This window comes from Dreissena polymorpha, unplaced genomic scaffold, assembly GCF_020536995.1.
Source record: "Dreissena polymorpha isolate Duluth1 unplaced genomic scaffold, UMN_Dpol_1.0 chrUn026, whole genome shotgun sequence".
In the NCBI taxonomy this organism is placed as follows: Eukaryota; Metazoa; Mollusca; class Bivalvia; order Myida; family Dreissenidae; genus Dreissena; species Dreissena polymorpha.
Window position 1 is genome coordinate 135,847 of NW_026273340.1, and position 14,154 is coordinate 150,000.

At 35.8% G+C, this 14,154-nt stretch overlaps 2 long non-coding RNA genes across 2 annotated transcripts; one reads left to right on the plus strand and one right to left on the minus strand.

Moving 5' to 3' along the window:
• Positions 1-414: 414 nt before the first annotated feature.
• Positions 415-6,427, plus strand: LOC127863681 (uncharacterized). The gene is made up of 4 exons (XR_008041145.1): positions 415-776; positions 1,360-1,471; positions 4,137-4,217; positions 5,776-6,427. It is a non-coding gene; the product is annotated as an uncharacterized LOC127863681 (long non-coding RNA).
• Positions 6,428-7,613: 1,186 nt separating this feature from the next.
• Positions 7,614-10,882, minus strand: LOC127863682 (uncharacterized). Its single transcript, XR_008041146.1, has 2 exons — positions 10,297-10,882; positions 7,614-8,648 (listed from the first exon to the last, which is right to left on the minus strand). It is a non-coding gene; the product is annotated as an uncharacterized LOC127863682 (long non-coding RNA).
• Between the last annotated feature and the right edge of the window lie 3,272 nt (positions 10,883-14,154).

A 14,154-nucleotide genomic window follows, 5' to 3' on the forward strand; every position in this document is an offset into this window, starting at 1 on the left:
TAATTAAAGAGTACAGAAAGTTAAAAAGTGATGTGGTTTGTTGTACAACAACAATTGGTTATGTGTAACCTATTCAAAAAATAATTTCGTTCAAGATAATTCAATGTAATTCTATAAACGACAAACACACGAAGACACACGAAGTGTGTTGTGTATGTTTATTTAAAAAAATGTACATAAGTGGTTTAAAAGCACAATTTTTACACATTTAAGAGGTAATCGCTCACATATATGTCTAATTAATGATAATTTTATGCATTAGCAAAGATTTAACGAGAAAAACTGAAGTTTTAGCTGAACTCAATTTGCTATAGGAAAACGACGGTAGCCGTTTAGACGTAAGCGGGGTAGCTTACGTCTAATTATTTGGACTATACAAATAGTAGTGTTTAAAATCGCGCGGAGATTGTATAATGCTATTTTAAGAAGTCTATTAAAGAGAGAAAATCCAGTAAATACCAGATCCAAAAAGCGCGGAACACAAATATCGTCCGCGAAAATTAAGCATTGAATTACTGTACAAATCTCGGGTTGTTAGGTGTTAGAATCCCTAGTTACCCGAAAAATTTGATTGGATCCGATACTTAGAAATAACCAATCAGATACTTTGTAACAAATGCAACACAATCAGTGCGTTCAGTAAGTATAACGTTTCAAGATGGCGGAGCGAATTGCATGGTTATTGTTTCTACTCGATGGATTCGCAGATAATTCGGAAATAGATCAGATTGGGATCAATAACTGTATTGCATACGATCATTTACATGTATTACCAGGTTTGTATTTGTACTTTTTTAATATTGTGTAAAACTATCCGATAATATGCATAATGTTGACAATTGTTAATTAAATGAGCCGCGTTCTGAGAAAACTGGGCTTATTGCATGTGCGTAAAGTGTCATCGCAGATTAGCCTGTGCAGTCCGCACATGCTAATCAGGGATTACACTTTCCGCTTTTATGGTATTTTTAATTTCAAGGAAGTCCCTCCTTACCGAAAATGAAGTTTATGCGGAAAGTGTCGTCCCTGATTAGCCTGTGCGGACTGCACAGGCTTACGCCTATCTGGGATGACACTTTACGCACATGCACTAAGCCCAGTTTTCTCCGAATGCGACTGAAATAATAACTTATTGTAATGTTATGTACTTGTGTCTTGTATTCGTTCAGTTGAATGTCAATATAGCTCTATTAATACATTTATTTTTGTTTTCAACCTATTAATTAAAATAAGGTATTGTTTTTAATCCGTTTTTAGTTTCGTTATAGCTGACCTAGATTAAAACATTTCGTCAAAAATTAATAAATAAAATTATTAATAAATTTATGTTTTAATATAATTTATATATAAATTTTGTAGGTGTGTGTTGCCAGTAATGGTTGAAGATATGCCAAACAAATTGTGCCTCTCTATACAGACAGATTTCAGGTCTCAATTTCGACTTCAAAGGTCAACATATCACTGATATCAGGTTTGTCAGCTATTGGTTTGTATTATTCTTATCCACATTGCAGCAAGAATAACTGGATAACTTAACTTTTCAATAGCTATTACATGTAGATCTAATTTAAATTAATCATGTTTCTTAATCATCCACTAAATGCGGCTAATTCTCCACTTGTTGGAAGTTTTTTGTGATAAAAACTTGGAGCAGATTTATTTTACTCCCAAACTTCCTTTAAGAAAGCCCAACAGTTGTAGAGTGATGGAAAATCTTACTTCTTTAAAGTATTTATGAGTGAATAGACCCTTTTCACAATAAGCCAATATAGCAGGTAGTCAAATGATTGCAGAATTCCAGAATGAGGCTGAACGTGTAGAGATTTCTAATAGTGCATCGCAATATCACTCTGCTTTTGATCATTCAGCTAGATCTACTTAATGATATTGCCAACACAAGTTGACTTCGTCAGAAATAGCCATTAATTACTTAATATATACTTTCCATTTTAAGTGCCAATATATGAAATACATTTTCTTGATTAAAGTACTTGTTTGTATTCTTGTTTGTATTCTTTTTTTTTGCACAAACTCTGACACTCCAAGTATGGCTTTCAATTCTTAGTGTGTGTAAATTGACAGTCTAAAACTTATTGGATTATCTGACACTCTTTGTTTGCGCATTATTTGGGCGATTAATCAATTATTTTATTTATTGATAGATCTTGCGTTTAAATTCCCCTGTATTCAGCACAAACCCATAACCTCTTTATGATCAGATACTGTGCAGACAAATACTAAATAACAACGTGATGTCATAAACCACATGTTGTAGATATCTGGTCATCTGGTCATTTAACACAATTTATGACACCTCCATGTGACCATGGCGTCTCATGGTTGTAGCATTGCGTAGCCGTTTCTTAGAATAATTTAACGCCAAATACTCAATTGTTGCTTTTACTGAACATAAAAGATATTGTCAACATTGAAAGGCATCTGTCCAAAAAGATTGTCAGAAACTAAATACTGTATACATATTAGCCAGTTTTATCATAATTATAAAGTGCTTTATACCTATATATTTTTAACATTTCAAAAATTTAATGCTAAACATTTGTGTCATTTTCTTCTATTTGATAGCACTTTGTCTGATGCTTGATTCAACTCTTACACGTTCTATAATTCATGAAATTGTACACATCCTACCTTTGAAAATTGTAGTCTTACAATACTTAGTATTGTATACTGCTAATTTATGACTTCGATTTGTGCAATAATCGATGTTTAGTCTTCAGACCACATTTACTCTGATGCTTATGGGTAACTGGAAATTGTATGCCCCTGGAAGGGTGGCATATAGCAGTTGAACTGTCCGTCAGTCAGTCAGTATGTCAGTCTGTCCGTCTGTCCGAAAAAAAATTAACGTTGGCCATTACTTTTGCAGCATGGAAGATAGCAACTTGATATTTGGCATGCATGTGTATCTCATGAAGCTGCACATTTTGAGTGGTGGAAGTTCAAGGTCAAGGTCGTCCTTCAAGGTCAAAGGTTAAAAAAATATATGTATAATTAAAAGCGGCGCAGTAGTGGGCATTGTGTTTCTGATGAACACATCTATTGTTATTTATAAAGATTAAATATAATTCATTAATATACACTAATAGTACATAACTTATGTCCTTGAATCATTATTTAGGTGTTATAATTTTTATATTTGAATTACTTATCAATTTTTTTACTTAACACAGCATGACATGTGATGGTTGTCTGTATTCATATGTTTGACTTAATTGTAACCAGTGTCAGTGCGCATTAAAATCTTGATATTCAACGCAATTTGCATAGCAAAAGAAAATGCAGTTTCACGTTCAGCCTTGTTATGCAATTCAACGCGTCAGGTGATATGATTGATATCTAAAAATAGTATCGGTGTTCATATTGTGAAACTGGTCTATTATTCGATACTGATTAATTTGATGAATCAAGTTAATTTTTGTTAAATATCTGTTAAATATTTATGCCCCCCTCCGAAGAAGAGCAGGTTTATTGTTTTGCACATGTCGGTCCGAATGTCCATATGTCTGTCCACCAGATGGTTTCCGGATGATAACCCAAGAACGATTTTGCCTAGGATCATGAAACTTCATAGGTACATTGATCATGACTCGAAGATGACCCCTATTGATTTTCAGGTCACTAGGTCAAGGTCACGGTGACCCTAAATAGTAAAATGGTTTCCCGATGATAACTCAAGAACGCTTATGCCTAGGATCATAAAACTTCATAGGTACATTGATCATGACTCGCAGATGACCCCTATTGATTTTGAGGTCACTAAGTCGAAGGTAAAGGTCACGGTGACCCAAAAAAGTAAAATGGTTTCCGGATGATAACTCAAGAACTTATGCCTAGGATCATGAAACTTCATAGGTACATAGATAATGACTCGCAGATGACCCCTATTGACTTTCAGGTCACTAGGTCAAAGGTCAAGGTCACAGTGCCAAAAAACGTATTCACACAATGGCTGCCACAACAATTGACAATCCATATGGGGGGCATGCATGTTTTACAAACAGCCCTTGTTTGAAATTTATTTTATGACATTAAAGTAATGTATAGGGAATTTAGTTACCTACACATTCTTTGAAAAGAAATTTGAATTGTAAATGTATACTTCATTTATTTTGTAGGAATTCTGTACAACTGTGGAACCATGTATGGTACGTGACCACACAATGTTGGTTGGCAAAAGGATATTGGAATAAGCAAAGGTAAATTGTATGTGAAGGAGTCTTGACAAGTGCAAATATGGTTAGTTTTTTTGTAAGGCTCGCAGAAAGTGACCCTAGCCTTCATATATAAATAAAAAGCTGAAAGAGTATTTATGAAAAATCGTGTAATCAAGTTTGCAATATGTAACATTTTATTTATAAGCTCATCTTTTTTTTTGAAAAAAAAAGAGATATTGTCATCATCTTGGCGTCTGCGTCGGTGTCGGCGTCCGGTTAAGTTTTGTGTTTAGGTCCACTTTTCTCATAAAGTATCAAGTATAAAACTTATTTACTTACTACCATGAGGGGACTGGGCAGGCAAAGTTAGATAACTCTGGCGTGCATTTTGACAGAATTATGTGCCCTTTTTATACTTAGAAAATTGAAAATTTGGTTAAGTTTTGTGTTAAGGTCCACTTTATTCCTACAGTATCAAAGCTATTGCTTTCATACTTGCAACACTTACTATCATAAAGGGACTGTGCAGACAAAGTTATGTAACTCTGACTGGCATCTTGAAAGTATTATGTGCCCTTTTTATTCTTAGAAAATTGAAAATTTGGTTAAGTTTTGTGTTTGGTCCACTTTACTCCTAAAGTAGCAAAGATATTGCTTTCATACTTGGAATACTCGCAAATTATCATAAGGGGACAGTACAGGACAAGTTGAATAACTCTGGTTGTCATTTTGACAGAATTATGGTCCTTTTCTTACTTAGTAACTTTGAATATATGGTTAAATTTTGTGTTTTGATCTACTTTACTTCTCAAGTATCAAGGCTATTGCTTTCAAACTTCAAATACTGTCATGCTATCATAAGTTACTGTAGCTGGCAAGTTGAATTTTACCTTGACCTTTGAATGACCATGACTCTCAAGGTGAAATTATTAAATTTTGCTAAAATTTCCATAACTTCTTTACAAGCGTTACAAAGCAACTCTTATCTGACATACCACAATAGACTCCACCCAAACCATCCCCCACGCCCCCCCCCCCCCCCCAAAAAAAAGAAAAAAGTACTTTTTTTTTCATTTTGAAAGATCATCTAATAAATGACCACACCCTCACACTATACCCCCTGCCCATTTTTTTTAAACATGGCTAAAAAACACAAATATTTATTTTTATCATTTTTTCATTTTTGGAAGATAGTGTAATAAATGACCACACCACCACACTATACACCCTTCTCCACCCCACCTCTCCCTCCTTTGTGATTGAAGTATCGAGATAGGTCCCTTCAACTTTAAAAAAAACAGATGAGAGGTCTGAACCCGCAGGGCGGTGCTCTTGTTAACAATCAAATGAGACATAACTTAGAAGCTTCACTTCATTTACTTTGTCAGGCTGGCGTAGTGGATATGGTGTTCACCAAGTGATGGGAACATTTTGGGTTCAACCCTGTTTATTAGCGGTCTCTTTATCTTCATATATACAAAGTACTGATTACTCCCAGAAAACGGACTCTAGAATGTCTTAATAAGCATAAAGCTTTCAATGCAATCAAGCATAATTAATATGGCTAAACTCTAGCATGAATTTTACTTTTGTATTTCAGGGACTCAACATTACACAGTCATTTCAACATGTAGAGTCTTGTCAGCAATGATGGAGCAGTACATCAGATTTCCAGAATCTCGTCATGAGCTGACGATCATTGCCTATGGATTTCATGAATGATGTAGAATGATTGGACTGTTGATGGAACCCACAGTGCATGTCCTGCTTCAACATCTGAGCATAGGTCCTTGTTTATCAGCAGTTTAGTTCTTCAAGCAGTCTGTGACAGTAACTTGAAATGTTTGGACATATGACCTGGATGGCCAAGTTCTGTGCATGATGCCCATTTAAATAGGAACGGCCCAGTGGCGCATTAAATGGACATTTTTCAAATGTTCTCGAGGATTCAGCTTACCGCCTGACAAGAAATCTTGCTTTTTGTTCCGTATCGAGGCCATAGACATTTGTATCATTTGCAAAAGATACTGCGATATTTGTGCCTTTGTTCATGCTTTATAGTTGATTAACAATTGGAAGCCATAACCTGTTTTATAGGATGGTGTTAGTGGGACAATGAATTTTGTAAAGATTTAAAGACTGGAAAAGATAATTAAAAGTCAAAAGAGTTCTGCTATTGTTAAGCATGCTTTATTGATTTGTAATGTTAGAAAGATAGCATTATTAACAGAATAAAATGTCCATAATTTGAATATTCTTCTGTTTTCAGCAACATTTAATTTGATATAGTACAAAATGCTGCATCATGTTATATCATGATCTGTTTTGTGAACAATGACCTTTTAATGTATATTTAATAATTTGTCAATGGATGTTACACGCGTTAGCCCTACCATTAGCCCAAAAAGGAATTGCTTAGGAGTTTTGCCACCTTCTAGAGAAAAATACTTCTCAGAAACAATTGCATTTTGGAAAGTCTATGGCTAGTAAAATTTGGATTCCTTTTGGATACCCAAGGTTACCAATTTATGTTTAATGAATTTGCAATAAAAAGCTTTGACAGAACGTAATGTCACAGAGTCGAACACGTGTATGGAATAAAGTGGAAGTTGATTAAATGAGTAATACACATTATATGCTTCTTTGATTAAAAGTTTGTGTTTTCACTAAAACTGCAAACATAGTAAGCTTTAAAGTATTGCAAAGACCTATCAATATTGATAGGTCTTTGAGTATTGCAACTAAATAAAATATTCAGATTTAAATTGTATTATTTGAATGCACTGTCTAATACATATGAGCCTCGCTCTGTGAAAAAGGGGTTTAATGCATGTGCACTCCAGATTAGCCTGGGCAGACCGCACAGGCTAATCAGGGAGGATACTAAACGCACATGCATAAAACCCCTATTTCACAGAGCAAGGCTCATATATGTTCAATAAACCAAAGATAATCAAAAACAAAATGAGACATTTAACCCTGTACCACTCAAAAACGCACTAAGACACATTCGAGAATAAATTTAATTTAAGACCTTTCTTACTATATTAAAGTTTTAAAGGCTTTGTTTCCAACCCATGGATACTGATGAGCAGCAAACAGCATAAAACCTGAACAGATTGTGAGTTACTTGCAGGCTGTTCTGGTTTTATGATGTTTGCATGTAGAAAATTTAAAATTTCCTCAGAGCAGGAAAAGGTTAATAATAACACAACAGCAATTATACTTAAGTTATTTTAAGACTTCATACTAATGCAAGTAACTTGCAACTGTCTAACCAAAATCGGAGATGGTGGAGGGCAAAATTAATGGCTGTGCACCTTGAATTATCTATTCATACTCATACAATATAATGTTGATCTACAGTATCTTGTACAGCATGCATCTAATACTACAGCCAAATTTGCTTACAAATAATATTACAAGAAACACAAGTCATTAAAGACTTAACTTTATTGCATCAACCATTTAGCAGGAATAAAATATAAAGAGAAAAATTATGGCAATTTTTTCATCTGAACATGCAAGTCTTCATATACAATCCCATTGCATATAAAAACGACAGTTTACTATTTTTCCGTTCTATATGTCAGCATAAAGACAAGATGGTATTCACTGTGCAATAAAACACAAGCAATCATATTAAAATTGCTTTTAATTATATGAACTGTACCTTCACTAACATTCAAGAATTTTAATATAAATACATGATGAAAGATGAGCTTTTTCTTGTCTTAAAATAACTTGATACTTTGCAATGACCAAACAATACAACTCAACATACAAATTATCCAACAAAATATATTTTAATGACACAATATTTTTATTCAACAATAGGAATAGCTTAAGGTTGTAACATATTACACTAAAGTCACAGTGTCAATCTAAGCAAAGAGTAGAATCATAAAGAGATGTCCACAACGGATGATGTGCAAGCTGGCTCTGACTCAGATTTCCACATCAGTTGATGTGCAAGCTGGTTATTACAAGGATGTGAACAACCGATGACGTGCAAGCTCTAAGACAGATATCCACAACAGAGATTGTCCTTGCTGGCTCTGACTAATGTCCACAAGTATATAACATGCAAGCTATCTCTGACTGATGTCCTAAACATATGACGTGCAAGCTGGCTCTAACACAGATGTCCACAACAGATTACGTGCAAGCTAGCACTTACACGGATGTCCACAACAGAGGATGTGTAAGCTGGCTCTAACACTGATGTCCAAAAGAGATGACGTGCAAGCTGGCTCTAACACGGATGTTCACAACAGATGACATGAAAGCTAGCACTAACACTGATGTCCACAATAGAGGACGTGCAAGCTGGCTCTAACACGGATGTCCACAACAGATGACATGCAAGCTGGCTCTTACTCGGTTGTCCACAACAGAGGTCAGATGGGCAAGCTGGCTCTGCCTCAGATATGTACACAGAAGATGATGTTCAAGTTGGGAACACTGCTACAGCTATAAAATACAAAAACCATGTTTCATACTATCATATTATTTTACTACATGTATTTCTTCCACAATACAGAACATTATACTCATTATTAGCATTCTGCTATTGCTATCTGAAGGTTTACCAGATGCTATGTGTGAAGATAGTTCATACCAGAAATTAGCCGAAAAACACTTTTTAGACATAATGTGCATTCTGCTTTAAGATATATAGCTCAGAATTCACTGGTTAAATCAAATTTTTTGGACTAAATTGGCGTGGCATGCAGACAAAATGTCGAGTTTTGAAACTGTGTCGTATCTGGTGTGAATCTTGAGTTATTTAATTTGGTCAGTATATCAGATGTGTGCACCTGTTATATGTTAACTGTAAGAGTTTAGAATGTCTTGACAGTCATTGTGTTTGTAATACATTGTGTTATCTTTTAGATTTGTGTGACAGTTAAATATAATAATCAATAATCTTGTTCTGCATGCCGGTCAAATTGTTCCGTGGTAAACACCTACCCATTGTGGTCAACTCGTACCTGTTTTTTAGTCAACTTGTACCTACCCAAACAATTTTTATTTTCCTCTTGATGTTTCAACTTAAATTATCTAAGCATTGCTCACGCAAGTTGTCTGCTGCAGATATGTATAAGCAGCGAAAGTGTTGATGAAAATTGACACTTGTGGTTGATGTCTTTCAAGAATTTTACAATTGTGACAAAATAAGACAAATGAAACAAGTTGAATAGTTTGAATGAAGAACGAGTTGACAACAAGAGCACCGCATAACGGATGCCACGCTCTGCTACAGGTGCTTGTCAGATTTATTTTTTTAGAGGTCACAATGACCTTGACCTAGTGACCCCAAAATGGGTGTGGCGTGTAGAACAAATCAACATGCATCTACATATGAAGTTTCAAAGTTGTAGGTGGAAGCACTTTATTTTAGAGCCAATGTTAAAGTTTTATAGTAGAGGTCACAGTGACCTTGACCTTTGACCTAATGACCCAAAAATGGGTGTGGCGTGTAGAACTCATCAAGGTGCATCTACATATGAAGTTTCAAAGTTGTAGGTGGAAGCACTTTGATTTTAGAGCCTATGTTAAAGTTTTATATTAGAGGTCACAGTGACTTTGACCTAGTGATCCAAAAATGGGTGTGGCGTGTAGAACTCATCAAGGTGCATCTACATATGAAATTTCAAAGTTGTAGGTGGAGCACTTTGATTTTAGAGCCAATGCTAAGGTTTTAGCACGACGCCTACGGCGGACGACGAGCTGGCTATGACAATACCTCGGGTTTTCTCCGAAAACGCCGAGCTAAAAATGGGTACGAGTTGACCAAGGTACGAGTTGCCTTTGGGATGAATTGCCTGTAAAGCCTTGTTCTTTTTCTTTTTAATTGAAGATGTATACGGCGCTGGACTAGAGCATACGACTGCCATAACAATAACTTGGCTCTCTACTAACTGAGCTTAAGGGAAGATGTTTCTTACACACAAACACTAGATATATTTCATTATTTGCCGACATATGATTATGACGTGTTTTTGCGGGTGTTTATGTTTAATCAGAGACGTTTGCATATAGACAAACCGTGAAAACAACACTCGATACTCTTGAGCTGTTTTAATTGCATTAAAATTCATGTATGTTAAATACTAACCTCATTGCTAATGTCATCAAAATTGATCACGCTTTCGCCCTTAAAATTTTTTGTGTTAATGTGAAACAGTCATCATGATGACTGCATGAATGCTGGATAAGACGCGAGTTTTGATAGGTTCTTTCTAGGTGTCGGAACCAATCAAATTTTATCGCGTAACCACATAGCAACCCGAATTTCGTGCAGTAATTCAATGCTATTGAAAATCGCGCGGAGTAATGAATCTTCCGCGCGATTTTTCATTAGCAACCCGCAATTTACATAGCAACCCGAGATTTGTACAGTAATTCAATGCTTAATTTTCGCGGAAGATATTTGTGTTCCGCGCTTTGTGGATAAGGTCCGCGCGATTTTATACACTACTTTTTGTACAGAGTAGATAATATTTAGGTTCCGCGCGATTATTTGAGCCCGCATTCTCTCCAGGGTTGAAAGAGAATTGTTCCGACGGAAAATATATGAAAGTTTCGCGCTTTTTAGATTTCGATTTGTATGTAGTATTTTATGGCTATGCTGGCCTTGGTTTTTCGCGGAAAGTGAAAGTTCCGCGAAAAATGAAAATCCCGATATTTACTATATAAGTATATGTATTTTAGCGGGGGTCCCCTTTGGCTTTCCATAGTTTTCATTGACATTCGTATCGGTTTTTTCGGTGAACTATTTGTATAAGTGTTTAATTAAGCAACTAGAGAAATAAAGAAAATAAAACCGCGTGAATCGTTTGAACTATTCAGTTCTGGACAACGTGTCAACTTTCAGTATTCGATAAAAAACAATGTGACTGGATCTTTGTTCACGTAATCGATGGCGGGCAACAACGAATATACTATCAATATTAACCGGCTACTGCCACGATATGAATGCATTGAAGAGCTTTGTTCTTGTTTAATGCATATTCGTTAAGTGTCGTTGCAGATTAGCTTGTGTCCGCATTCCGCAGTCCGGATTCTCGTTTAGAAGAAACTTCCTTTAAACGAAAAAATATCATAAAGGCGGAAAGTACCGCCCATCATTAGAATGTGCGGACTGCACTGGCTAATATTTGACGACTTATTACGCACATACGTTACGCCCTGTTTTCACAGAGCAAAACACATATATTAAAGAGACCTTTTCACGTTTTGGAAAATTGACAAAATAAAAAATGGTTTCAGATTCGCAAAATTTCGTTGTAGTTAGGATATTTGTGAAAACAAGTCATACTGAACATTTACCATGCTTTACAATATACATAATATGCATTTTTTGGCGATTTAAAAACCGAAAAATTATAAAGCGTTGCAACGCGAAACGATTAAATAATTTGGAGAGTATTGTTGTTGTCGTTATGTTTTGGGACATTACGAGGATTGCGTATATCAAGCATAAAATAAATTACTAATTGTATGAGCACGGATGGCCAAGTGGTCTCAGCGCTAGACTTTTACTCCAGGGGTCAGTGGTACAAGCCCAGATGAAGGTTGCTTTTTTTCTTTCTTTAAATATATTCTTGGATACGACTTTAAACGAAAAATACCTTACAAGCGAAGAGTGTCGTATTTCTTATTAGGCAAACTAACACAGACAAAGAGTGCGCCTTTTTTGTTTCATTGTCTCTACCACAACCGGAAACCAAACCGTGTATATTATTTATCAAACTATCCAGACAGCGCGACTGGTAGATCCGGCTTCGGTAGAAAAGCGCGCCAGCAGATGGCGCCTCCGTCGTCTGATCCGGCAGACGACCAAGCGTCTCGGGCGATCGAAATTCCACCGGAACAAGCGTCTATTGATATCGACGTAGAAATCGTGGATAGAAGCAACCAAGGTTCGGGAAGCTCCCTTATTATATATCAAACAATATTACGAGCCCCGCTCGAGAAAAATGATGCGCGTTCTAAAAATACTGGGCTTAATGCATGTGCGTAAAGTGTCATCCCAGATTAGACTCTGCAGTCCACAAAGGCTAATCAGGGACGACACTCTCTGCTTTTATGGTATTGTTCGTTTAAAGGAAGTCTCTTCTAAAATAAAATCCAGTTTAGGCGGAAAGTGTCGTCCCTGATTAGCCTGTGCGGACTGCACAGGCCAATCTGGGGTGACACTGTACGCAAATGCATTAAGCCCCGTTTTCTAAGAACGCGACTCAAAAAGGGGTTAAATGATTTTCGTAGAGTGTCGAAACGGACTAGCCTGTGCAGTCAACACAGAGTTTAGGGATGCCACATTTTGTCTCAACTGAATTTTCGCTAAGAAAATAATACATTTTAAACAAAAATAAATAAATCAGCGGACCGAACAGGCTACTTTGAGACGACTGTAAACGCAAATTCATTCTCTATGAGCTATTCACTGTTTGTTTTAACCCATTTTTGCCTAGCGTCTAGAAAAAGGCCTTGGCAAACAGCGTAGACCCAGATGAGACGCCGCGGCGTCTCATCAGGGTCTGCGCTGTTTGCTTGAAAGAATTTCTATAAGAAATATTGTAAATATAGAAATAAATATACTTAAAATCCCTAATTTTGGAAAAAAAATTAATCCATTTTAGAAGGATGAGAGTGTCCACTAGGCATAAATGGGTTAAACAAAAACAATCTGTCCTAATTGTAATTAAGTAAGACAGTGTCTTGTCTGTTAAAATTACCACGTGCTTCAACAGTTGACATGTTCCTCCACAGTTTCCCGTAAACGCTGCAGCAATACTAAAAACAAATGCGTGGCCGTTCGAGGCGTCAACTTCATGCCACTGCAACTTTTATTAAATATTTCCATTCTAAGAATATTTATGTTTATTTTAGAAATATACGCTATTATTGAGAGCATTAACCTTGGTTTATTTGTTAGTCTCTTCATGTTCGTGTAATGCTGCCGATATTTCGAGACTCCGGATCTACCAGAAATCACATCCGCGCATGCGCAAAAATACAAAACGGGTCTGGGAAATACAAACGTGTTTCATATCAAACCACTTGGAAAATAATGGTACAGTTGATGTTCCCTCATTTGCATTTGTTATGCTCTTTTTGGCTGCATATTACAAATTAAAAGTATGAATAACAGTTGTGTAAAAAATGCACTATTTCTATAAAATAAAAACTTGAAAACCTTTCAGTTCTAGTATGATTTAAAATGTTGGTATTGGTATTCGAAAATACTAAACTGGTCTGAAAAAAATACTAACGTGTGTCATATCAAACCACTTGGAAAATAATGTTACAGTTGATTTTCCCTCCTTTTTTTTACCGGCTCTGATTAACCCAATCGATTAAAACATATTTGACTTTTTAGTAATTAAAATTTATTTATTCAAAGTCAATTACAACCAGTATATCCTACTTAACACCCGCAGTGTAGAATGGGATAATACTTATTTTCAATCGGGGCGGTCCGAGAAATCACCATACCGAGCGTTTTGGTCTTTTTACCATCAATTGTTTTGTTGCATTTGTTATGTTCTTTTTGGCTGCATATTACAAATTTAAAGTATGAATAACAGTTGTGTAAAAAATGCCCTATTTTTATAAAATAAAACCTTGAAAACCTTTCAGATCTAGTATGACTTAAAATGTTGGTATTCGATCATATATAAGGGAGATAACTGCAGCGATGACTTGACTAATTTCTTTCAGCGGTGTCCATTCCTAGATATAAATGGCGTTGAAACAAAAAATAAAAAATAATTGATTGATATCGATTTATACCAAGCGTCAAGAAAAAAGGCTTGATCCAATTTAGAAGGATGGGAGAGTTCACTAGGCATAAATGGGTTAATCTACCACAATGCGAGCTGTGTGTGTTAGTTGGTTGGTTAGAGAATGTCCGTGCTGAGAGCGGTTCATTCAGCATAACGTGATCAAAACAACTTACCAACAATGTTTA